This window comes from Hemitrygon akajei, chromosome 4 (genome assembly GCF_048418815.1).
Source record: "Hemitrygon akajei chromosome 4, sHemAka1.3, whole genome shotgun sequence".
Taxonomy (NCBI): Eukaryota; Metazoa; Chordata; class Chondrichthyes; order Myliobatiformes; family Dasyatidae; genus Hemitrygon; species Hemitrygon akajei.
In genome coordinates, this window is record NC_133127.1 from 82,330,946 (window position 1) to 82,358,705 (window position 27,760).

Here is a 27,760-nt window from a genome sequence, read left to right on the forward strand (position 1 = left end):
CAAAAAGCATTAATAATAGCTTTTAAAAAGTTCTTAAGTAGTTTACTTAAATACATTGAGTCCTAACCCCGGCACTTTAACATATCTTACTCCTGGCGGTTGAATTGTAAAGCCTAATGGCATTGGGGAGTATTGACCTCTTCATCCTGTCTGAGGAGCATTGCATCGATAGTAACCTGTCGCTGAAACTGCTTCTCTGTCTCTGGATGGTGCTATGTAGAGGATGCCTCTCGAAGCATCCGTGCGGGGGAGGGCGGATGGAGGGAGGTTTTAAAGCAAGGCTGTGAAGTTCGAATAAACTTTACCTTTAACTGCAGTTTACCGACTCCGTGTCGTTATTTTAGCACTGCGTGTAGCACACTGCTACAGGATCACTATCCTCCTCTGTTCTATTGACCATCCACCATCCCCAGCAGGTGTGCTGCACTTACATTATAACTTTTACTTACTGAATTCATACAATTTTTATACTGGCCATCTTTTTTCAGTAGTGCAAAATCATTCCCCTCTACCTTTTGCATAATTTCAGCCTTCCATCTTCTGAGTTGATACACATTAAATAATACAATCATCAGTGTACAAAAAATTATTACTGCAGCATGTGAGATTATCCTCACCCATGGATGTATTTGAACATTTGATCCCCCATTCCAAAATTTATCCCAAAAGTCTAAGTCACTCAACATTTCATTTGCCTTCTCAGCATGTGTCTTAATAACCTTTGAATGTTCAGACCACTGACGAATCATTTCCTTTGCCTCCTCCACCACTCGTGTCCAGTCTGCAGGCAAATGAGTTACAACATAGTCCCACAAATGTCGATCTGTATCAGTTTGTTGGATTGAAAGACTTTCCTCCACTGCTGGTTTAGGCAAAGTTTGTCCTCCAATAGTCAAATTTAAAGTCACACCCTCAATTGCAACATTGTGACTTTCCAAAGGACACTCTTTCCATCCCTTGGTATAACTCATAGCTGATGTTGCTATATAATATGTTTGTCTCACCAGTGTATACTGCAGAAAAGAATCATTACCCACAGGCAAAATAGACAATGAACACTTTTCATAAGTATTAAATCCACAATCCACAAGTTTTTGTCTAGTCATCTCTTCTGGACAAGCCCAGTGATTTCCCCCCTCAATGACATTTCGATAAATCTATTCCTTTTCTGATACCATTCATAACAATAGCATGTTTTGGTGGGTTGCTTAAGGATATCCAAGTATTCTCATGATATTTACCTACATTGTGAACCCTTTTCAGGGAGTAAGTTAAATTATTTCCATGATGTGGAATGTGGAATACTGCACCCACATAAAACCTCCCTTTATCATCATCACAAGTACCCAGTACCCTATGGAATATTTAATGTTTTATCCACACACATCAAACCATCTACCCCAGCATAATACAAATTCGAGTCTTCCATTTCTTCCACATGCGCCCGTATTACCCGTATCCGTTGAGAAAAGTTTCTTTTGATCACCGAATAGTCTTCATATAACGACATTGTTGTTGACAAGTTCATCGGCAGTAATGTTTCGGAAGCACAACCAATCATGACCCCAGTCATGGTCAATTTCATCACCATAAAATGCATTATTCTCTTCATATTGAATTAAATCTGTGTACAATGTCCTGTGTATGTTACTCAAAATGGCTTCTTTGGTTTGTTACGAGTAGGAATAGGAATGCTTCTTTGTCTGATAAGTGTTTCTCTCGCCGTTGTTTCGCTTTAGAATGGCTGATATGGTAATTGTATTCATTTGTTAATCAATGGGGAATGTTATTGTGTTTTGTGAGGCTGGGAACTTGGGGAAGGGGTTGCGCGGGCTTGTGGTGTGAGGGGAGTCCTGAGGGAGACGCCGAGGAAGGTGGACGTGCGCTCGGACGACCACCGGGGAGTCTGAGGTGGAAGACGTGGAAGTCGGAGGCAAGCGACGAGGGGTCGAATGGTTCGATGGTTGAGCTCCAACGAGTGCACTAAACTGACTGAACTTTGATAAGTTGGCGCCTTTTGTTTTTTTCCTTGTATATATATATTGTATTGCCTAATACTCTTTTAATTTTAGTAAACTCTTTAAAGTGTATTTCATAACGGTATTTGTTGTGGGTTTGATACTGTTGGCGGGCGCGAGGCATAAACTCGATTCTCACAGCACCTGCGTGTACGGGAGGTGGGTTGGTGAGTGGCTGGATCTCCTTTTCCCCTAGACATATACCAGCCTGTTGGGTAAGTGTTACACCTGTAAATACACAAAGGGTAATATCTGCTGTTATTTCCAGTTTCAATCTTGAATTACTTTAAATCCATGTTTCCTATCTGGTTTTCCAACCCATGCAATCTAGGCTCCCAATCATCTTTGGACTCAAGTCGTCCATCTTTTCTCACCCAATTTTGTTTCAAGACAGGAGAGGCAGCAACCAATGTATTTCTCCTTCTTATTTTATTTACACATCTCCCCTGTTTTTCAAACTGAGAAAATGGAAAAACTCCTCCTTGGTCAGATCTGTTGCCATCTTCTTGGAATAACTGTTCCAAATTCCGATCTTCCAAATCAGAACTATTGTGTACATCAATTGTCAAGTCTCCAAAATTGGGACTATCATGTACATCAATTGTTACATGTCAATGATAATAATTTTCCTGTTTCTCCCCCACCAATTTCAACTGGTTGATGTGGTAGAATCCACTTTTATCTGGAGAAGTTAGCACCCTGTATACTGATGGACTTGCTTTCTCTATGATTTCATAGGGCCCTGCAAACCTTGGATTTAAAACTGAAGTAGGCTTTACTCTGCTGCTTCTTTCCTATTTGATGAGTTGCCACATAATTGGCCTCTTCCACTGTCTCTACCAACTGTTGTACCCACTTTTCTGACACAATCCCATCTATTTCAGGTTCTGACAAATCTAACCCTAATAACTCCTTTAACCCTTTCATGTTTCTTCCAGTCATGAGTTTATAAGGGGTGTAACCTGTTGAAGATGCCACTGTATTCCTTATTACCATCAGCACATAAGGCAGAACTGCTTGCCATGTTGTTTGATGTTGTTGTACCATTTTGGCCATCATGTTTTTTAAAGTTCGGTTCATTCTTTCCACAATTCCACTAGACTGTGGTCTATAGGGTATATGAAATCTCTGCTTAATTCCTAAAAGTGCCATGACATCTTGCATTATCTGGGCTGTAAACTGTGTGCCTCTATCTGAATCTATACTCCGAGATAATCCCCAACGAGTAAAAACCCTTTCCAATAAGATTTTTGGAGTAGCTTTGGCTATGTTAGTCTTAGTTGGGAAAGCTTCCACCCATTTGGTGAAAGTGTCTATTACTACAAGGATATATTTGTACCCTCCTGTGGTTGGTGGCAAGGGTCCAACATAATCTATCTGCAAATTAGTCCAAGGTCCTTCCACTGGTCTGGTATGTCGGAGGGCTCCTTTCTTTACATTTCCGTCAGGATTATATTGTGCACAAATCAAACAATTCTTGACATAGTGTTCCACACCCTCCTTCATCCTAGGCCACCAACATACCTCCTTGATTTTTTCCAGGGTTCTTTCAGCTCCCAGGTGTCCCCATAAATCATGGTACCAATGGATCATCTGATTTCTTCCTGACTCTGGAACCACAAACTTACCTTCATATAGGACTACTCCATCTTTAACATGTACACCCTTGTATTCTTCATACATTTCTGACCTTACTCCTTCTATTATTTTTTTAAAATTCTTTATCCTTCTTCTGCTCCTTAGATAAATCCATAACCTTAATCTGTTGTTCCTTCTGCCTTCCCATTTCCCCAATCTGTGGTTGCCATTCCCGCCCATTTAAAGCACCTTGCTTTGCTAACTCATCAGCCTTCTTATTCCCCTCAGGAAACAATTTAGAGTGAACTTTCACCTTTACAACTCCGTATTCTTTCCCCTTTGCTTCTTCAAATATGTATTGCAGCAGAGGAGCAGATGGAAGGGGCTTTCCGTCAGCTGAAACAAACCCTCTTGCTTCCCACAGAGGCAAATGTTCTGTAAGGCTGTTACAAACATCATACTATCAGAGCGTATGACTGATCCAGGTGGAAAATATTCTGGGTGGCTAACCACGTATGCTACAGCTGCCAATTCTGCTGCTTGTGCGCTCATGGTTTTGGGTAGCTTTAAAGCTATGGTATACCTTTCTTGTCCCTGTTCATCCTCTACGTAAATGCCACATCCAGTTCTCCTCTCACCATCCTGTACCGATGAGGAGCCATCCACAAAAATTTTAAAATAGGGTTTTCCCTTCTCCTTTGTGTCTTTGGTCTCAAGCATTATTTTGTCTGATTTGTCTCTACCCCCTCCTGTTTGTTTTGATACAAATGGTCCCTTGGGATCATTTGCTATCAGAACCTGACACTCATGTTCACCACCTTGGTACACCAGGTTGTCAGCTAACACAGTGGTGGCACTTACTCGTTTTAGTTATATTTCTCCCTTGCAACAGCAATATCCACCTGGCAATCCTGTTTTGGCCTACTGAGCCATCTTTAATCCTTCCATCTAACAGTAATTGTATGGGGGTATGTTCTTTCAATATCGTAAATGGATTAAGTCCCACTATGTAGTTGAAATGTTGTACTGCCCAGAAAACCGCTAGCAAGTGTTTACAGTATACCCCTGTTCTACTGGTGAGAGCATGCGTGATGCATATGCTACTGGTCTGAACTTCCCATGTGTCTCCTGTGATAGGACTGCTGAGAGGGTGGTATCAGTCGTAGCCACCTCCAATGAGAATGGTTCATTCGGATTTGGGGTTTTCAAAGCAGGCACCATGACCAGTGCTTGCTTCACAGCTGTGATGGCCCGGGTGTGTTCTGATTTCCATTCCCATGCCACATTCTTTTTCAGTAATTCCATTAGAGGAGCTGGCTTAGTGGAAAATCCATCAATGTGATCCTGACAGTAGCCTATTAGCCCCAGAAAGGACCTCAGCCCTTTCACATCTTGAGGAATAGGCAGTTTCATAACCTACTCTACTCTTCATTTACCAATTTCTCTTTTTCCCGGTGTCAAGGTCATTCCCAAATAATGAACTTCTTGTTTCATCACCTGTGCTTTTTTAGGATTTACCTTTAGTCCCAATGCATGCAATAATTGCAGCAGTTCTGTCAATAGCTGATAATGTTCCTGCTTAGTTTCAGTCTGCAGGAGTAAATCATCTACATATTGGACCAAGCATTCAGGCTTTGAGAACCTCTTTAAGCCTTCCTTTAACTGCTGGTGAAATATAGATGGGGAATTATGGAACCCCTGTGGTAGGGCAGTCCATGTATATCGCTGTCCCTGAAAGGTAAATGCAAACTTGTATTGACACTCTCTTTCTAATGGGATAGACCAAAATCCATTGTTTATATCTAAAACTGTAAACCATTGCGCTTTTTCATTCTGTTTGACTACTGTTTCTGGGTTAGTTGCTACAGTTGGGGCTGTTAAAGGGGTTACCTTATTCAGCTCTCGATAGTCTATTGTCAATCTCCAACTACCATCTGGTTTCCTCACTGGCCATATGGGTGAGTTATTAGTTGATGCTACCGTCCTCAGTACCCCTTGTTGTACCAAACTCTGTATTACCTTACCCACATCTTCCTCAGCTTCCTTTGGAAATCCATATTGCTTCTGTGGTTTGGGGTCTGGACCTTGTATGCACACACTGCCAGCCACCTTTCCGCAGTCATGCTGGTACCGTGCAAATGCCCCTAAGTTTTGTGTAATGATTTGCTCATCTCCTCTGGTTTTATCCACATTTTCCCCATGGTGCAGATTCTATCCTGATATTCACCTACTGGAGTTTGTCTGTGACATGTATCGTTCATACCAGTTGGCATTCGCCAAATCATACAGTTAACTGGATCAAAACAAGGTCCCGCTTTGGCCATGTAATCACTCCCCAGTATATGTTCCTGCTCCTGGGGTAATTCAACTAGCACTATGGAATGTTCTAATGCTATGTCTCCTATTCTAACTTCTAAGGGTGCACTCACATGTCCCACTTGTGAATGACCTGTAAATCCACTGAAGATAATTTTACCTTGTATTTCCCAGTTTACATTAGTTACGTTAGTGGTGTTGATGGTGGCTCGGGATCATCCAGTGTCCCATAAAAAGGTAACAGGGCGGCCTCTGACCCAACCATTCCCTAGAGGTCTTCCAGTTTCGTCCCACCTTGTGTCACACACCCATGTTGGTGAGGCCTGACACCGTCATTGAAGCTCGGGGTACAATCCCCCAGATGGCGATGTCTCCACCACATTGTTTTGTGGGCTTGTTCTGTCTGGCCCCTCCAAGGTCACACCTCATTGCCCTACTCTCCCACTTCTCAGGTTTGGACATTCTCTTTGATGTGTCCCTCTTGACCACAATTATAGCATTTAAACACTCCACCGCCAAGTCTCCCTGTTCTCGACACTGTTTCATTTCCTCTGGTTCTCCTAGTCACTTGATAGTGTGGTGGGGTGATATTTGGAGTGGGTCCCCTGCCCTCATTTCTCCAGGCAGTTGCCTTACCTCCAACAGACAGCAATTTCCCATTAGTGGGTTTATTTGGCCTTTGTGTCTCCTTTTCCCATGCTCTACTCATTTTCCTCAGTATCCATGCCTCATTATGTGTAGGGTCAGTGGGATCAAACATTTCCAATACCTTTTTAGATTCATTGGTAGAGTGAGCCACCAATGTCCTTAACCACCTATTTAAGGGCTCTGGTCCTAAATGGTCTCGATCTACTGTTGTTCCATATACTCCTTGGAACACCGTCCACAAACGGGACGCAAATGCCGTGGGATGTTCACCTCTCCTCTGGTAACACTTGGCTAACGCCTCTACAGGATCGCCTCTGTTAATACCCATAACCATCAATATTGCCGTCTTTAATTCCTCATTTGTGCCCCCACCTTGTTGTTGTATATTTGGATGTAAATACATTATCAATTTCCTTTCCTCGGCGTCATCTAGACAGTGTATTATTCTCTGATGATTAGTGGCTTGAAACAGTTCCCGAGGATCATCTCCGAACCCACAAATTCCGATATCTTTGGCAATATCTCTGAGCTGCTGTACTCCAAACGGAGTAGTGTATGTTATATTCTGGTTTTGATTTCCTGCCCCAGCTTCCCCCTCTCGAATAGTAACTACGGGGGTTAGTGGTGCCGTTGGCACCGGCGATTCCTTAGTATTGTATGCGGGCGGGGGATCTTCAGGAAAAAGCGCTTTGTCATTCTCAAGACCATATCTAGTCGCATCATCGGCTAAACTGTTCCAATCTACATATTCACTCTCTTCCCCTCTTTCAGATCCAAAAGCGCATATTATTCCCCTCTGTGCAGAAAGTTGGTCCTGCAGCTTTTGTATCTGCTTTAAACACTTTGTATGGTCACTAGTATTACTTCTCTTTTCAGAAACTGATTTCTGTATCACATTTATAGCTGTTTTTAAATCACTGCACTGTTTCTTTAATTCTTCTGCTTGGCTCTTGGCTAAATTAGCTTCCTTTTCCAGTTTACTCTGTTCTTTAACAAGTTTCTCGCATTTCAGCTGAGACTGATTCATATGCACCAAATCCATACTTCTTTGTCCCTGTAAATCTGTAAAATTTCCCTTGATGATTTGTAACTCCTTCCTGAGCATTGTTTTCATTTTCTAACTCCTCTAGGATTCTTTTGTTTTCGTCTGCTAACTTACCTCTCTCAGTGTCGGCTTTTTGCCGATTTCCTATTAATTCCTCAATGAGGCAGGCAACTGCTACTGGCTTCAGTAGTCACTTAAATTCCTTGTCTGACAATTTCCCTCGGGCAATTCTAAACAACACTTCGCCGCCTTTACTGCTGGTGTGTCCAGCACACTCCCCGTATTGTGGCCATTTCCCCAATACGTATTTCTGGAGGAATTCCCTCCAATCAAAACGATCCAAGTCCTTTGGACTTGCAGATTTCCCTAAATTCTTCATCCTGGGTCACTACCAACCAGTTACCCCGCCCCGATTTCTCTGTTTCTTACCCAAGTGGTCCGGCTCGAGTCTCGTGCTGACTCAACAAGAGATTTAACCTCGAGCCCACCCAGGGACGCCAATTCTGTTGGAAAAGAGAGAGAGAGATACCGCTTCTACCTCTTCCAACGATTCTGAGTGAGGCACAGAGAGATCTGTATTTACTGACAATTACCTTTATTGTTCAAACTAACAAATACGTTAATTTATACACTAAATACCTTGTGCGCACACCTGCTCAGTATCCCTGACTCTCCTGGATAGTCAAAGAATAGCAAAGGTATTACCCGGGCGGAGGAATTTGCGCTGGCCAGGCGTTCCTTGTTCCTCGTGGTCCCGATTCACTCTCCACGTGCTTCACGCAGGGTTCTTCTAGCTTTTATCTGCGATGGTTATTCTTCAAAGTTACCATCCCTGGCACACACAAAGCATCCACTTTTATATCCATTGCTTATCAATTCAAATGTCTCATTCCCGTGTCATTGGCCGCAGGTCATGTGTCTGGCCTTTAACACCTGGTCATTGGCTCTGGTCCAAGCCAGCATCCATCTATTGTCCTCTCCCCATCAAGGGACAGTTGCTGACTCATGGCTCTTTGTTCTCAGACAGCAATGAGTTTGAATCGCCTCAGGCATTCACAATCCTGCATGTTATAGCCAATCAAAGAACACCTCACAAATAACTCCTTATTTGGAAATGACCTCCAGTCCAGCAGATTACCTGAAGAGTCTTTGTGTCTTCTTTAAAACACTAATCAAGCCCAGCATGTCAAGCTCACAAAATGGCAGCCCCCATCCCCCAAGCACACGGCAAGAACAAAGACCGCTTCCACTGTCCTTGATTCATTTGAATTCACTGATTTGAAGATTTTGATTCTTTCTGGCCAACAATATCTTCTTTCAAGACGTGGTCAATAGGGCCGCAGCAAATCCATTCTCAATAAGGTCAAGCAAGGTTGTATTATCTCTGCACTACTTTTTTAATCTTTCTTGCTGTACTGCTGTACTCCAGGAAGTTTCTCATTGGAGCAGAGTTAATCTCCAAGGTAAATGGGAAACTATTCTACGTATGCTAGATGAGCTCAGACTCGGCCATCAAACTGCAGTACACAAATGATCAATATTCACATACATTCGGAAGCCAAGTCCCAGATTATATTTGACTTGTGCACCGAAGCTTATAAAAGAATGATTCTTGCATCTCATGTCTGTGAAACCAAGGTCCTTAATCAACATTCCCCAGTTGCACAAAGCTGCTCCTCCCCCAGATAATGAAGTCCACAAAAAGATACTACAACTCATGAACCACTTCTCATATCTCCTAAGGGCATACAATGATACAGTAGGTAGTATTGATGCCTCAGAGTTCCTGGGACCTGTCTTCAACCTTGACATCTGGGTTGACTTTGCTTTCTATTCCTAGGGCTACATGGAATTGTTTCAAGTGCACCTTCTAGTCTCCACCCACCTGCCACTTGTTTCTGACTCTTCACCTGTAGCCTATTTTAACCCAATTCTCATCTGCAGTCCTTGTTCACCCATCAAACCAGCCGTCCTCAACCAGTTGCTCCTACCCTTCAGATACCTTGTTGCCTGTTGTGTTCGGTATCTGTTCTCTCATGTGGCCCCTTGTGGCTTGTTATTTTGCAGTTTATTATTGAAGCTATCTTCACCGCTGAATCATCTCCACGGCTCTGCCTTTGGGTCAAGCTTCCTCTATGTTTCCCGACTGTGTTTAGCTGTGTTTAGCTGTGTTTAGCTAGGAGAATCGGAGAATAACAAAAGAGTGAATGAACTTCAGGGAAATAAATTAGATTGATTGGCTTTTTCTGAATTAATTGACTGAATCACCCATGGTACTATGAAATGAAAGCAGACATCACTGACGAAGCTCACCATTTCTTTAATGCACCAGTACAGATTACAGTTCTCTGAAGAAAAGTTTTAAATTAAGTATCACAATTCTGGGGGGAGAAATACCTTATGTTCTACTAGGCAGCATTGAACCTTAGCCTTTTTTACACTGCAGAAGGCATCTTAATGCACTAGAGAGGTACCACTAATCTTTTTCACAGAAACATCTAAATTCACTGATAGGATAACAATTTCAGAATCCTTTCCCAGACCAGCATTCCCAGCACTATGGCCTCCACTTCACTCAGTCGGCCTCACTAAGCAGTCCATGTCATTCACATGCCCAGCTCCAAACTCCTGAAACAGGCACTTCTTCAAGCTGTTTCGCTGCAAGAAGTTAGCAACTGGGTAAAGGAAATGATTCAAAGATATCCTCAAAGCCTTTTTGAAAAATGTGCTATCTCCACCCACTCACCAGAATTCCAAGCTTATGATAGAAACATAGAAAACCTACAGCCCTTCAGCCCACAATGGTGTGCCAAACAGGAAGTTGTCCCTACCTTAGAAATTACTAAGGTTACCCATAGCCCTCTACTTTTCTAAGCTCCATGTACCTATCCAAAAGTCTCTTAAAAGACCCTATCGTATCCACCTACACCATCGCTACCAGCAGCACTCACCACATGCTGAGTAAAAAACTTTACCCCTAATCTTTAAGATAATTTCTTTTTTTTTGAGGCATTGTAAGTGTTGTTACTTCGATGCACCTGTGTTATTTTTGAATAATAATAATAAAAAGATTTGGAAAGAAAAAAACTTACCCCTGACATTTCCTCTGTACCTACTCCCCAGCACCTTAAACCTGTGTCCTCTTGTGGCAACCATTTCAGCCCTGGGAAAAAGCCTCTGACTATCCACACGATCAATGCCTCTGATCATCTTATACACCTCTATCAGGTCACCTCTCATCCTCCGTCACTCCAAGGAGAAAAGGCTGAGTTCACTCAACCTGTTCTCATAAGGCATGCTCCCCAATCCAGGCAACATCCTTGTAAATCTCCTCTGTGGCTTCCACATCCTTCCTGTAGTGAGGTGACCAGAACTGAGCACAGTGCTCCAAGTGGGGTGGGACCAGGGTCCTATATAGCTGCAACATTACCTTAATTCATAATTGAGCTGGTTCAATTAGAAATGCTTTGAAAACTTTACACCTCTCCATTGGACACACAATGTCCAAGATAAACAACAGGTGGACAAAACTTATTTTGAACCACCCACAGACGCACCTCCATCCCTCCTCAAGCCATCTCTGTCTAATGAACCTCATGAGGCGAAATTTGCTTGCAGTACATTGACCTCATCAGCCATGTCAGAAGTTACAAAAGTCAACAGGAAGCAAGGTACCCTGAAGGCTGCGGGTACCCTGAGAGAAATGATTGTTAAGAGGGTAAGTGGCTTGCAATAAGTCAACTTATTTCAGCAAAGTAAATTACAATGAATTAGTTGCAGTTTTATGAATGGGTCACAGGAAGATATTCTATTTCAACCATTGATGATTGGGCATTTCATTTCTGTATTTCCAGCAATATAATCGAATCAGAAGTTTAGTTGGAATACATTGTCATTGATAATTTGGTACTCTGGGAGGCAAAAATTACAGGGTTTTACATTGATCTGGCCAATACAGGAAAACCTGAGTAGTCATTTGTAAAAAAAGAAGGTATGTATAATTAGAGAAGGCCTAGGATTCTATTTAAACACGGATAATAGAAACCTGCCCAAGGTTTTCAATTTAGTGTAAATCTTAGGAAAATTTTCTCTTTCTTCCCTGATGAGATTTAATTCTGAATTTTCTTTCATGAGGCCCTAGCATTAGGGAGGATGAACATTTGATTTGTACCCAAGCCATCAATGAAGGATCTAATGAATCTCAGGGCTGTATATGGTGACAAATACTGTATGTACTTTGATAATAACATTTAGTTTGAACTTTGATTGTCTGGGGAAGGTACCAAAGATCCCCAGACATAATCAAGTCATTGACTTGCACTCTGGCTTACTCAAACTCAAAGTTTCTTTCATTGAGGCGTACTTTTAGTGACGCAATATGCCTTAACTCATGTCTGACTTCAAAGTGACATGCTCATATTAATACGTTAACATTCACTTCTATTGTTTCATCTGATGTAAGTTGCTGTCAAACAATTTGAATAAAATGTATAATGTGGTTGAAAGTTTTAAAAAAGCTGTACCTATTGATGAATGGAATCCACAACCTGATTTTGCAAGCAACTCTTCAGCACTCAGAGGAGATTATTCTGGAGGGCCCTGTCAACGACTTCCCCCATGGGAGAGAGCAGGAGGGCCCTCGGTTGGACTTGTCTTTTTTATTATAGATAGTTATGATTGCAAAATCCCTGTAAACCCCTGGCATGCCTCCTCTTCCCTGGTGTAGACAATGAAATTGTGGATTTGTAACTGAATCTCTTTGCCACTGAGCTTTTAAACTTCAGCAAAGATGCCATCTGCTCCTGAACCTTTGACGGGCATGGGTACCAATGATAGGCTGTCACTTGTTCTACTACCAGATATAATCAGAAAAAGACGATCCACATGACCAACAAAATTCTATTTGTCCCATGCATAGCCTGTTCTATAAATAGTTCACACGCCTTGATATACAGTACTGGTACTTTGAAATTAATTTGCTGTGTAATTGGAACACAGCTTCACAGTTTTGTTGTTCACCTGCAGTGGGGGCACAGTTATTCTCATGTGAGAGCTGGGATGTATTTTTGATGGCCGGAGTCCCGTTAGGGAAGTGGTGTGGGTCCGGACTAATTACTTTGTTGGTAGAAGGTGAAGGGAAATCTTTCTGCATGCAGTGATCTACCCTGAAGTATGAAACAGTTTTGCAGGGAATACCATGGCGTGATAAGACACAGTGAGAACTTTAAGATCCAAAATGCACATCGTGGATTGCCTTCTGCTAGAACAGTCACATACTCCCATTCTCATAGGCAGGCAAGGTGACACCAAGAGATCAGCTTTGATGTCCATATATTTCCAATAAAAATATTCAATAAAACTTAAAAATATACAGCTTCAAATGAACCGAATCAAACATATGATAAATGACTTATTGGAATAGTCACTGTCACTATAAAACTTCAGTAACTTGTCTTTCTGTTTCTTTAAATCATATACAGTGGTAGTTTCGACACCATATTCTTCAGTAAGATGCTGCACAGATACACCACAATCAAGCTTCTGCAATAACTCCACACTGTGTTATTGATAATGATAGATGCTTTCTTCTCTTTTCCTCAGAGGGGCATCTGCAGCTCTTTTTGACCTCTTTTTGACATTTTCACAGTGAAACTAAACACAAAGTCAACAGTGAACACAAAATATCGGTGAACAGCAAATGCACGTGTAACCAGTACGAGCGCTGAGCCACAACTGACGTCTGGCGGCCTCTGCTAGTGCTGCCACGTCACACCTGAGTGACGGCAGCTGTTGGCGAAAAAAACTTCGGTTTTCCGAGCTGTTTGGATTTCAGAATTTCGGATAAGTGATTGTGGACCTGTATATTACTGTCACATGTACCAAAATACAGTGAAAACTTGTCTTTTATAGCGTGTCAAAATACTGCTTCCCCTTTGTCTTCCAGCCAAAATGGCTAGGATTGCCTGATCGCACAAATAGGAATCTAAACACGTTGGAGGAGAAAACCTTTCTGTTGGGTAAAGGGTTAGCCTCATTCCATGCAGGAGGTATAGACAAAGTCATCCTGAGTTTTCTTGTAATGCAAGTAGATTATGTCCCTCCGTCCCTTACGGAAATGACTAGTCCATTTGCGTGATGATCATATAAGCTGACTATTATACCTTATCAACTCTATACTTGTCCTTTAGAGAGCTTCCCATAATGATAACCCTCAACCAAGAAGAAAATGTTGGAAACTTAGCAGCATTTTTGGAAGACAAACATATTGAATTAAGTTAGTTACGGAGTCGGGGAGGGTGGGGAGCACATTATGAAAAGTTTACAGGAGAACAGAATTAGGTAAGGTTGCCCCATCTCCCTCTGTCACCAACAACCCCTCCCTCCGCAGTTCCCCACCTCACTCCATCCCAAAAGTAATTCATTTTCTCATCTCTTATGAAGGACTTTTGAACTGAAACTTAATTGTTTCCACTTCCTCAGATGCTGTCTGATATGTTAAGAGTTTCCAGCATTTTTAGTTTTTATTTCAGATTTCCATCATCTACAGATCAATGGATGAGGATGAGTTGTGCCAAGACTCGAAACTATTGAACCTCAGGTCAGCTAGTGGCGTTGCCAGTGCTGAAGAGGTTAGGTTTGAAGGGAATGTTATATAAAAGGAAAGGCACTTCACATAATTAAGCTGTAGCCAGGTAAGAGGTAATAGTAAACTGGTCTTCTGGTTCGTAATTACCGTAGTGTTTATACTTAAGTACAACTGTGGATGAGGACTATAATAGGGGAGCATGCATACCTCCAAGAAGACCACAACCTTGTCATAGTTTGGAGGTTTGCGTACTCAATGATCTGGAGAGCAATGCCGGCTGGAGTCAGAGCTTTATACTTTGGTAGGGTCACCCGTGCCAAGCAGGCCACAGGGTAGAGGCTAGACCAAGAGTGGTCCAGCAATCCTCCGGGTTTGGGGGTTCAGCTCAGGGCTAACAACCCTGACTGGTCAAACAAAACCGTGACAGAAACAGCAATGAAAAATCCTACATCTGTGTGCAACGGTATTCCTGATGGTAAACTGAGTGGAAGCTACTGACATGATGAAGGAAACTGTGCGTGCTGCCAGAAATGGAGGACCTTCATTGCTGCCCTAAATGCCAGAGACATAACAGGCAAAAGAATACATGCACAGACTATAAGGGATGCACTAGGAAATGCGTCCAGCATTATCTGGGCTGCCAGTGTGGCAATGCAGCTGAAACATCCTCTTCATACTTCCACGGAGGTGACGGTAAAGGCAATTCAAGGTCTTCATGTCTCAGGCTGATCTCATCAATTGGTTCTTAGGCAATGCCCACATCTCTGCCCCTATAGTGCACCATCCCATACTGCAATCATGCATGATGGGATATAGGCACCACTGGTAAGGCCAGCATGTATTGTCCATCCCTAATTTCCTCCTGAGAAAGCAGTAGTGAGCTGCTTTCCTTACAGAATGCTCTTTGGTGGGGTGTTCCATGACTAAGTACAATAAAGGAATGGTGATATATTTTCCAAGTCAGGATGACATGTGACTTGGAGAGGAGTGCTTCCTGCAACCGTGTCCTTCTGTAGGTTCAGGAAGTGCTGTTGGGAGCAGCTTTAGTGAGTAACTGCTGTGGTAGAGTGAATGAATTGCTTTGCTCTGCTCATGTCAAACTGCTTGTGTGTGTTGGAATTGAACCTTTCCACACAGGTGGTGAGTATCCGATCATGCTCCAGGCTGGTGATAAAGCTTCGGAGTGTCAGGAGTGAGTCATTTGGTGCGAGAAATGTCGTGACGGCTTGCTCTTTTAGCCACAATCTTTACATGACTTGCTCAAGAGTAGATGCAAATGGAGTGACCGAGCAGCTTTAGAGAGATCCATTACTGCATCCTACCATGCTTTTATTGTAAATTTAATCTTCACATTCAAATTTCAAGTTTAATTGCCATTCAACCATGTATGTATACAACCGAATGAAATCGTGTTTTTCTGGGGCCAAGGTGTAAAACACATCACCAGCAACACACAACACTCTACACATAGCACATATCACAATAGATAGATAGATAGATAGATAGATAGATAGATAGATAGATAGATACTTTATTCATCCCCATGGGGAAATTCAACTTTTTTTCCAATGACCCATACATAGTACATATGGTTATGATTTCAGGAAAAACATACAGTCATAAAGATAAAAAAATTAATATAACCCATGTTCTTCCCCTGAGCAGCACCAAGTGAACACTGGAAGGATGTACCGACAGGAGGGGCCAGCCCCCAACCCAGTATGAAACCCAGCGGTACACGGACAGCTCCAGCGTCTCCTTCGCCAGCGACCGCCAACACGTGACTCCGGGGCACGTGGGCCTTGTCCATGCAACAACCGAGGCGACATCCTTCCCTGCTGTCAGTCTTGCTGATGAATCTATGAACAATGCTTGCAGTATTCTACGCTACCAATGTCCAGCCGGGTCTTGCAATCACAATAAAAATGCCCAAGACAATCACTTGTACCTTTTCTTTGACTCCTCACCATCTCAGTAGAATGGTATGTAACACGCCCAGGCAATGACACAACGGTATGCAATAAGTCCAGCTCCATTGGTATCGAGCAACTCACTGGTGGGATAGCTCCACATTACTCGATGCTCTTGGTATCCAGCAGTGACTTGTGATCATTAAAAAGACGTACAGGACGAACAAATACACATTTGATTGGACCTGAGTGGCCTTTGCACCCAAGCGTGCTGCCTTCTTATCAAAAGAGTTTAAGATTAATAAAAGCTTAAACAAAATGGAAGAACTTCACATCTCACAGTGGTGCATGAAATAATGTGTAACACTACCACATTGTTCCCTTCAAGCCTGGAACCGAAAACTAATTTTCCAATTTTGAAGGGAGTGATCTGGTAGTGTGTCCAGGGGCATGGAAGTGCAGCATTGCCCCTCAATGCTTTAGAAACAACTCCCTTCAGGAAATACATGGGCTTTGTCCATCACACATTTTTCATCAAGTGCTGTTGATGAAAAAAAATTGAAATCAAATGTGCAAAATCACTGTGTATGTGTATCAAGAAATGAAGACAAAACAATTGTCTTCATTGCTACACCAGGTAATGCAAACTATTGCTTGTTTTGTGAACAGATAATGGTCTTAAAAAATGGTAAGTTTTCATACAATTTTCCTACCAGAATATAGGGCATATTCACCAGGCCACAGGACTTAATGGAATACTCAACGTTGCTCATATCATTTGAAGATCCATGGATTTCCTTCTGTACTTGAATCCTCCCCCAGTTTGTAACCATATGATTATACGAAGAAATTCCAACATTTAAAAATTGTAGTGGCATGATTGCCTGGAGAGATGGTTTGGTTTTTTTCAAGAATCTTGATGTGGTGAACTACATATACCTGTCTGGACACGCCCCCCCTGCTGACTGCTCCTGTGGCTCCTCCCACGGACCCCGGTATAAAGGCGATTGGAGACACAGCCCCGGCCTCAGTCTCCAGGATGTAGTGTGGTGGTCAATTGCTGCTTGTTCTTTCTTCCAGCCAATAAAAGCCTATATCTCACCTCACGTCTCCGAGAGTTATTGATGGTGCATCACTTGATAGCCTCAAAATGCAATTTGCTCACATTTTCTTTAACTGGTATTTGTGCCAGTTGCTCTCTCTCTTTCCCTTAGGTTCATAAGGAGCGCTGTGAATGCAAATATTGAAATTTTAAATGCTTTGCCTCTCAGATTTTCTATCAGAGTTCCATCAGATGAGTAAATTAACTGTAGTCATCGGTTTTGATTCCATTAAGTGACTAAGCGGTTGTTCATTCTGGTGAGAGCTGGCTGTACTTCATCCAATAACTCACCCGAATTGCACATTTATTCCAATTAGTGACTCGTGTATGTAAATATACATGCCAACAAACCTATTTAATGAATATTTTTAATTGAAGTATTAGTGTTTCCAAATGATTTCAATATAATAATGCTATTTGCCGAGAGGCCCTGATAGCATTCTGACTGGCTGCATCACTGTCTGGTATGGAGGGGTGGGGGGGGGTGGGGGCGCTACTGCACAGGATCGAAGTAAGTTGCAGAAATTATCTCTTCTTAGGCTTCCAGCTGGGTACAAGTATTGATTGTAACCAACATTTCAGTGACAAACTCTGTCATTTTTCATCAAGGTTATAATCGATACCTGTATCTGGCGGGAAGCCCGAGAAGAGTTTTTTTGTTGTCCAGGCCAGCCAGGAAAGCACCAGCTCTTTTTCAAGTTGCAGAAAGCTGTAAAGTTTGTCAGCACCATCACGGGTACTACCCTCCGTAGTATCCAAGACATCTTTACAGAGCAGTATCTCAGGAAGCAGTGTCCATCACCCAGAACATGCCCTCTTCTCAATGCTACTGTCAGGAAGGAGGTACAGAAGCCCGAAGGCACACACTCAGCGATTCATGAACAGCTTCTTTCCCTCTGCCATCTGATTTCTGAATGGACATTGAACCCCTGAACGCTTCCTCAGTACTTTATAAAAAAATTTATTTCTGATTTTGCACTACTTATTTTAAATTAAATATTTGATATACATATACATACTTACAGTAATTCAGTTTTTTTCCAATATTTATTATGTACTGCATTGGACTATTGCCGCAAAGTTAACAGATTTCACGACATATGTTGGGGATGCTAAACCTGATTCGGATTTGGAAAATGCAGGAGTGATAAGTGAATATAATGTGTCTATACCATTAATGTAATAAACTTTCATAAATAAGGCCTTTGAAGTTCTAAGAGGTTAGACCACCATTATTTTCCTCATGAACAATGACAGAGGGACTGTGGATTTTGGCCTTGTCACTGATGATCGTGTTGTAAATTAATTTTTAAAATCTTGCCTTCCAGTCAACTGGCATTAATGTTATGCTTGTCATGACATGTGGACCATATTGATGCTGATCTGTAAGTGAGAGTTTCAATATCTGAACAGGTGATATTAATGTGAAACTCTTTATTATCACAATTACTGCCTTGGAACAAACACTATCTGATCAGGTATTATTCCTTGGATATCCGAAATGGACAGGGGTCAAAATATCACCAAATGTACTCACCAAATACTTTGACCCATAACTTACTGAATAAATAAGTATACTCACTTTACCCGGTTTTCTGTCCTTGCTTGTATGAAGGTGGTTTACCTATTTATGCAAGTACTTCTCTGACAATAGATGTGTAACAGCCTAATGTAACATTGTATGGAAATACAAGATATTTCCATACAATGGAAAGATGCAGACATGTTTTATACATTTAACAAGGTGCTTTATTAATGCAACAGAGTTCATCAGTTTTTCAATGTTCGTCATCAGCCGGGTCATACTGTCAGTGAACTCCTTGTTAGTTGCCTCCATACGCTCCAGTATTTGATTTTTATTACTTTTAAGTCCTCCTGCGCGAGAGCCAACAGCTGCCCGTCGTTTATGTTTTTCTAGTCTGTAACTGGACAAACGCGCAGCAAGTCTTTCACGGCGAGATTCGACACCAAACATGTCGCTTGTTTTTGGTAGATGTGTCCTGCGTATGTGCAGTAGGAGGAGATTCACCAAAATATCTGTTTTAATGTGGACAGAGATATTTTTAGAAACACATAGTGTGGACACCTATTGTTATTACACGAAACCGACGTTTTCAAAATTATCTGGTCTAGTGTGGACGTAGCCTAAGAGGCTGTTAGACAGGCACATAAATATGCAAGAAAAGGAGGGATATAGATCAGGTGCAAGCAGAAAAAGTTTTGTTTAAACACGAGGAAATCTGCAGATACTGGAAATTCAAACAACACACACAAAATGCTGGTGGAACACAACAGGCCAGGCAGCATCTATAGGAAGAAGTGCAGTTGACATTTTGGGCCATGACCCTTCATCAGGACTAACTGGAAAAAAAAAGATGGTAAGAGATTTGAATTTGGAAGGGGGAGGGGGAAATCCATAATGATAGGAGAAGACAGGAGGAGGGGGGTGAAGCTAAGAGCTGGAAAGGTGATTGGCAAAAGGGATACGGAGCTGGAGAAGGGAAAGGATCATGGGATGGGAGGCCTAGGGAGAAAGAAAGGGGAAGGGGAGCACCAGAGGGAGATGGAGAGTAGGCAAGGAGTGATTGTGAGCAGGGCAGAGAGAGAAGAAAAAAAAAGGGGGGGGTAAATAAATAAATAAGGGATGGGGGTAAGAAGGGGAGGAAGGGCATTAACGGAAGTTAGAGAAATCAATGTTCATGCCATCAGGTTGGAGGCTATCCAGACGAAATATAAGGTGTTGTTCCTCCACCTGAGTGTGGCTTCATCTTGACAGTAGAGGAGGCCATAGATAGACATATCAGAATGGAAATGGGACGTGGAATTAAAAAGTGTGGATAGCCATATCAGAATGGGAATGTCGCATTGTGTTCAGTACAGACTTGGCTGGCCTAAGGGTCTGTTCCTGTGTCGTACTGTTCAATGTTCTATTGTTAACCTATAGGCTAAATATTTACTATTGATGCCCTGAATGTGTCATCATTACAGGAATACAGGGCTGTTTTCATTTTGTTAACTCATTTAAGATTGCATGCTCTCAGAGTTAAATTATATCTACCTTGCTATTAGAAGATGGTTTCAAAATGTTCGTAAAGCAAGGTCAGATTGTCAAACAAATCTTAATTTATAATAGTTATATAATTGTAAGCAATACAGTTGTAATGGCCCATATTTTGCAGACAATTAACAAGTTTAATTACTACACTCCCAAATAAATATAGTTCAGTTACAGCTATATATAACATAGTTATAATCAATTCTATGTAACACAGTTTAAATGGCCAGATTTCACTGGCATAGGCATACCTCACAAAAGTCAAAGTTGAAGCAAATTTTTATCAAAGTAGGTATATGTTATCATATACTACCTTGAGATTCATTTTCTTGCAGGCATTTACAGGAACATAAAGAAATACAATAGAATTTATTTAAAATCTATACTTAAACAATGACTGACAAATAATCATTGTGCAAAAGAAGGCAAACTGGCATGTACAATTATAAAACTCCCAAATACATGTAATCTCAGTGGAAAATGCTTGCTTACTGACTCAAAGTGTTAAAAACTAAGATCTCTTAACATATATGAAACATACTTTTAAATAATTATATATTAAACAGTACACAAATATTTAAAAGAACTTACTTTCTAAGCTACAATTCACATGGCACAATGGTTTACAGTACGAGAGACTGGGGTGCAATACCTACCTCTGTAAGGAAATTGTACATTCTCCCCATGACCAGGTATCTTTCCTCCTATAGCCCAAAGATGGGGAATTTAATTGTTTGCTGTAAATTGTCTCATGATTAGGCTAGGGTTAACTCAGGGGTTACTGTGCAGCGTGGCTCAAAGCATCGGAAGGGCCTATCCAATGCAGCATTTCAATCAATCAATATATCAATCAATAAATAGGTAGATAAATAATCAGCAGGCTTATGGATATTGTGGCAGATACACATTAAAAGAAAAATGGCAACATGGTGAGTTAGTCTAGGACTTAAACACCAATATACATATTCATATGCAAGTGTATGGATAGGCTTTGCTGGATGCATCCCAAAATTGTCGAGTACAATTACAAAACACCAAACTCCGCCATGCAGGGTGATTACTTGCCTTCTCAAGGAATTTAGGGGAGCAGCAGCAAGCCTTGAAGAGCAGTAGGACCTCCATTTGTTCAGAGGAGAAGCCTCACTCCTGAAGCTGCTCTGTCATCTTAGACAACTGGCAAATTTGACGACACATTTCACTATCCATGAATTTTCAAATGTTTATCAGTAAAACTTGGGCAAGCATGATGATAAGTTTATTTAACCCCGCTGCTTGATAGAATTGTTTTTAAAGGACTATGAAACTGTAGAGTCGGTTAAATATAGCATGGCCATATTTTGTAATCTTACGAGTCAGTACAAAGTAGGATTCAGAATTATTCAGAGAGATAGGATGGATGAAATATTATATGGTGGCATTTACCTCATAATGGCAACAGTAATGAACGTTGTAGGTTTGCAAGACAATTAAGTAGATAATGAAAACTGCTTTTTCCTGTATTTTCTTCAGAAGACTGAAATAAAAACTGCTCAGATAACAGCAGCCTACAAACTATCACTGGTTATGTTCGCAAATAGATTCTGCCATTTTAAACTTGACATTTGTACGATGTTTGATATAGCCCACATTCCCACTGAACAACTGCAGTGATGATGCATTTGGCATCTCCTCAAATTAGGCTACGGCGACTTCTATGGGAATGTAGCCAAATGGTATCTTGTAAATGGCAACTTGACTTTCATTTGCACTATTCAATTCTTTTTCTGTTAAGAATTTGCTATTTATAATACTTGACATTAAAAAGTTAATTTTATTTTAACTTACGCGAATCCATATAGCCAGCAACTTTAATTACTAAAAGATTGAATAGAGTACTATTGAAAATTGCATGCAGAGTTGGCTCTTTTGGTGGCACTGTTGCCTCTGACTAGGTAGGTTGTGCATTCAAATCCTTCTGCAGTATTTGACTCATTAGTGTAACATTGAATAAATGATTCCTGTATTGTAGCTGCCCTTAAAATATCTATTCATGTTGTAGAGCCATAGGATAGTCATGGGGGGAGGTTGAGGGAAGGGTATAGATGGAGAATTCTGTGTTTTGTTTGCATTTAAAAGGTCTGAATTACAATGATGAAAGAGTTGTAAGGAGATAAAACACCCAGATAGGTAAATCAGAATTTACCACTTAAGGTTTATAGGTTGTTCCATTGACAATTAGGCTAATTTTAAGAGCGTACTCCAGGAATTCAAGCATATTACAACCCACAAATCTCTAATTAAAGCTCACGGATCATTATAAGCAGCTATATTTACTTTGATCCATATGTGACAAGCTGCCAATAGCACACTATCAAAATCAAGTTTTTTGTCGTATGCAATGAAAAGTTTACCTGTGGCATATTCACAGACATTAGCATCATAGCAGCAGCATTCATAAAAAAACAAATTAAACATATGGTATACAAATTTTTACAAGAGATAACACAACTAGAACAAAATATTGTCCATTTTAGTACAAAGTGATCAAAGTGGTCAAAATGTTGCCTAACCGTAGTTATTATGTTTGTGCCATTTGGTTCCAGAACCAAATGATTGAAGGAAGTGGCTATTCTTGAACCTGGCAGTGTGGCCATTAATCCTGGACTTCTGTGTGTGCCTGATGAAGGAACTTGAGAATCTTAATGTGATCGCACCTATTCCTTCTCTATTTTAAGCAATTATGGGCTAGTGATTCTCACAAGTCAATGCACTTTTTGAAGGAGGATTTGAGAACATTCTTGAATTATTTCATCCTTGATTCAAAAACTTATATAGATGTACCATGGAGAGGATTCTGACGGCTGCTGTCAGAAAATAGTGATTGTCTGGTATGGGGGGTGGGGGGGGGTGCGGTTACTGCACAGGATCGAAAGAAGCTGCAGAGGGTCGTAAATTTAGTCGGCTCCATCTTGGGTACCAACCTACAAAGTACCCAGGACATCTTCAAGGAGCAGTGTCTCAGAAAGGCAGCGTCCATTATTAAGGACCTCCAGTACCCAGAGCATGCCCTTTTCTCACTGTTACCATCAGGTAGGAGGTACAGAATCCTGAAGGCACACACTCAGTGATTCAGGACAGCTTCTTCCCCTCTGCCATCCGATTCCTAAATGGACATTGAACTCCCTTGGACCCTACCTCACTTTTTAAATACATTGCATTTCTGGGTTTTTTTGCATGATTTTAATCTATTATATATACTGTATAAAGTATACTGAATTAGAATAACTTATTTATTATTATTATTATTATTTTCTTCTATATTATGTATGCATTGAACTGCTGCCACTAAGTTAACAAATTTCACGTCACATGCCAGTGATAATAAACCTGATTGTGATTCTGATTTTTTTCATCTGCCCTCCTTTTAATTTACTGTTATGATCAATCTCATAGTGTTATGTAAGTGACATGACCTACCCACTAAAGCAGATTTAGTGTATTTAGGGCCACAGAGGAGAGGTTGCTGATATTAACTACTTGTCTGTACATTGAACTTTGAGGACTTTGTTAATTAAGTTTTCTTACCATTTTCCCAGTTCTTTGACATTCCTGTTGTAAATACTACATATCTTGGAAGCATATAAAAAGGGAGGATTCATTGCTAACCAGTTAGCCATGATTCTTGTGTTGGTTTTGAGATCTTGATCTTCAATATACGTGCTGACAGTGACGGCAAACTTCATCATGAATGTTTGCCTTTGTAAATCACTGGCTCTTGGCAATGTGGGAAGTGGCCCACATTTTCCAGCTTCTGATCAAGACTCCTTATTGTTGGAAGGGATTGGAAGAGCTACAGTAACTACATCTTTAAAGCACCTTTGTTTTGTTAATGTTGTAAGCCTATTATCTTGTATTCTTTTATGAACGACTTTGGAGCATAGCCAATGAATATGCGCATATGTAAATATTGATTATGTCCTGCAGTTCAGTGACCAAGGTTGGAGTGACATTCATTCTGCAGTGGCACTGTAGTTTCAATGATTTCCATTTTGTCTTGTATATTAGATTCATTTCAGCAGGAGCTTTGCTGAAAGTAAGGTGAAGTCTAGCATTGTGACAAGAAAGTTTGAGATAAATTATCTTTGTTTATTTATTTTTTGCACAGACTTTGTAGAGTAAATTTTTATAAAATTTTTTGTGTGCTAAGGGAAAGCAGATATTTGCTAACACCTTTATAATATTATGCAAAGTTGTTTACTACAGAAAAATATAGAAATTACTAGGACAGATGACTTGAATTATAAATACATTTTTAGATGTTTTAACCCCTCAGTTTTTGTCAACCCTAGAATTGTGGTATTAAAACAATATTCTACATTGCTAATAGAGTGGGTCAGTGAGTAAGGAAAGAGGAAGAAAATGTGAAAAACTCTCTTGAGTCATTACTATCTTCACATCCACTATAACTTGAAATCATGTCACTGCCCTCGGAGAGGCCACCATGTCCCAATGCTCTCGGAGATGTTATTGAGATTTATGGATTAGACTGTATTTCCAACTACTGCAGTTAATAATGGCCTCTTTCAGTTCTATGTTTTTTTTCATGTTCTTGTCCATTCTTTCTTGTTGCCAATGGGCAAGCCGAGGGTTTGGGGTTTGGTGTTCTTGCCGTTGTTTTTCCATGTGGGTGATCTGTTAGTTTTTGTGCGAAGGAGGGGTTGGGGGAGTTGGAATTTGTGAATTTTTGTTTCTTTTTCTTTTCCTGTGGTGTGGATAATTAAAACTAGAGGGCACAGGTGGGATTGAATATCCTTCTTTCATCTATTTATATGCTTTTCTGTATTTCGTGGCGATCTGGAGAAGACAAATCTCAGAGTTGTATTCTGCATACCTACCTTGAGAACAAAATGAACCATTGAACCTTTGAAATTTCTAGTTAGAGAAGCTTATAATAGAAATGTATCATGCTGGAATTTGCCTACAGCTTTAGTACTTTAATAATCTTTTTGCTTTAAGTCACCCTAAAGGACCCCCATCATCCAGGCCATGCTCTCTTCTTGCTGCTGCCACCAGGAAGGAGGCAAATGAGTCATAGTGTTTCCAAAGACATTTTCAATCTCTCATTGTTGCATTCAGAAATTCCCACCTGCTTCAAAAGGACAACAATTATACCAGTGCCCAAGATAAGCAGGATAAGCTGCCTTACTGACTATCATCCAGTAACACTCATATCTATGGAGATGAAGTGCTTTGAGAGGTTGGTTATGGCTAGAATGAACTTATGCCTAACCGAGGACCTGGACCCACTGTAATTTGCTTATTGCCACAATATGTCTTCAGTGGATGTGATCTTATTGACTCTTCATATAGCGTTGGATCATTTGGACAATACTCATGCTTACATCAGGCTGATGTGTATTGATTACAGCTCGGTGTTTAATACCATCATTCCTACAGTTCTGATCAAAAAGCTCTAAACCCTGAGTCTCTGTACCTCCTTCTACAACTGGATCCTCAACTTCGTCACTGGAAGATCAGAGTCTGCACAGACTGGAAATAACATCTCCACCTTGCTGATAATCAACACGGGCACAACTCAAGGATGTATGCTTAGCTCACTGCTCTACTCTTTCTACACCTCTGACTGTGCGGCTAGACACAGCTCCAATGGCATCTATAAATTTGCTGACGATATAGCTATTGTTGGCAGAGTTTCATTTGGTGACGAGAAGGCACACAGGAGCGAGATAGATCACCTAATTGAGTGATGTCACGGCAGCAACTTGGCACCCAGTGTCAGTATGTGCAAATAATTGATTGTGGAACTTGAAAGAGTAGGACGAGAGAACACCCACCAGTCCACATTGAGGGATCAGAAGTGGACTGGGGGAGCAATTTCAAGTTTCTGGGTGTTAACATCTCTGTGGACCTAACCTGATCCCAACATATCGTTGCAGTTATAAAGAAGACATGCCTGCAGCTATATTTCATTAGGAGCATGGGGAGACTTGGTACGTCACCAAAGACATTTGCAGATTTCTACAGATGTGCTGTGGAGGGCATTCTAACTGGCTGCATCTCTGTCTGGTATGGGGGCAGGGTGGCACTGCACAGGATCGAAATAAGCCGCAGAAAGCTGTAAACTCAGCCAGCTCCATCACAGACACCAGCCTTCTCAGCATCCCGGGCATCTTCAAGGAGTGATGCTTTAAAAAGGCGGCGTCCGTCATTAAGCATCCCTATTCACCCAGCACATGCCCTCTTCTAATTGCTATAATCAAGGAAGAGGTACAGAAGCCTGAAGGCACACCCTCAATAATTCAAGGATTGTTTCTTCCCCTCTGCCATCAGATTTGTGAATGGACATTAAACCCATGAACACTACCTCACTACTTTTTTTCCTCTTTTTCACTAATTTAATATAACTTTTTAAATACATATACATTGTAATTTACAGTTTTTATTATTACGTATTGCAATGTACTGCTGCTGCAAAACAACAATATTCACAATATATGCCAGTGATACTAAACCTGATTCCGATTCTGATCCTGCATAGAATTTGTCCTGGTTGCCTTCCATGGATCTAATCAGTTTCTACCAATAGCGAACAAGTGCTTCAACCCAAATACATTGGACAAAATGTTCTCAATTGAACTTAGAGATATATATCTGTTTAATATTTGTTTAGAAAAAAATTAATATTTAATGTGATTTAATTGATTTTAGATGTGACATTTTCATAACATACACCTATTTCTATTATTGCCTATATTTATGTGTTTTGGGGTTTAAGATGATTTATCCTGTGTCAGCAAAACCATAAATTCAGAACTTTGAAACAGCTTTGGCAATGGAATTTACCTAATTTTTTTTCTTCTCCAGTATCATTTTCTATTCATTATGTAGTTGAAGGCTTACTGTCCAGGACATTGAGAGGCTGAAACTTTGATGAATGTAATTGTAATTCCAGTTCTCTGCCCCAGTAGTTTTTATATATTGGTGCAATAGACTTTGGCAAAATATCTCCTTTCCCTTAGTGTGCAAATAGGAAAGGCAACAACCAATTCAACAGATCAATGATTCCAAAGGAAACAGAGGATGAGGCAAGGTATCAAGACAGGAGTGAGCTTACGCTGGATATTACCTATTGATGCAAATCTGGATGTATTTATTTGCTGGTTATTATTGTAATTGCCATTTCTATATTTCCTCTATTCATATGTATAAAAAATACCCCAAATCTGCCTCCTAAACCAGCATTGACTGCATTTTTGAAAGCAGAGATTTAGGAAAGGTTAAGTCAGCCATGTTGAATGTTAGAGCACACTTGAGGGACCAAGTAGTATTTCTGCTCCCATTTTCTTATGTTCTAATGGTCCTATGCAAAAACTTCACAGCAAATTGTAATTTTTTGTACTGATTATATGATAGCTAAAGATTTGCTTTTTTAATGTGCATCCATTTTTATGTCTAGTAAACTGCCAAGAAGGCAGCTTCCTGAGAAAGCTGAAGAAATTTGG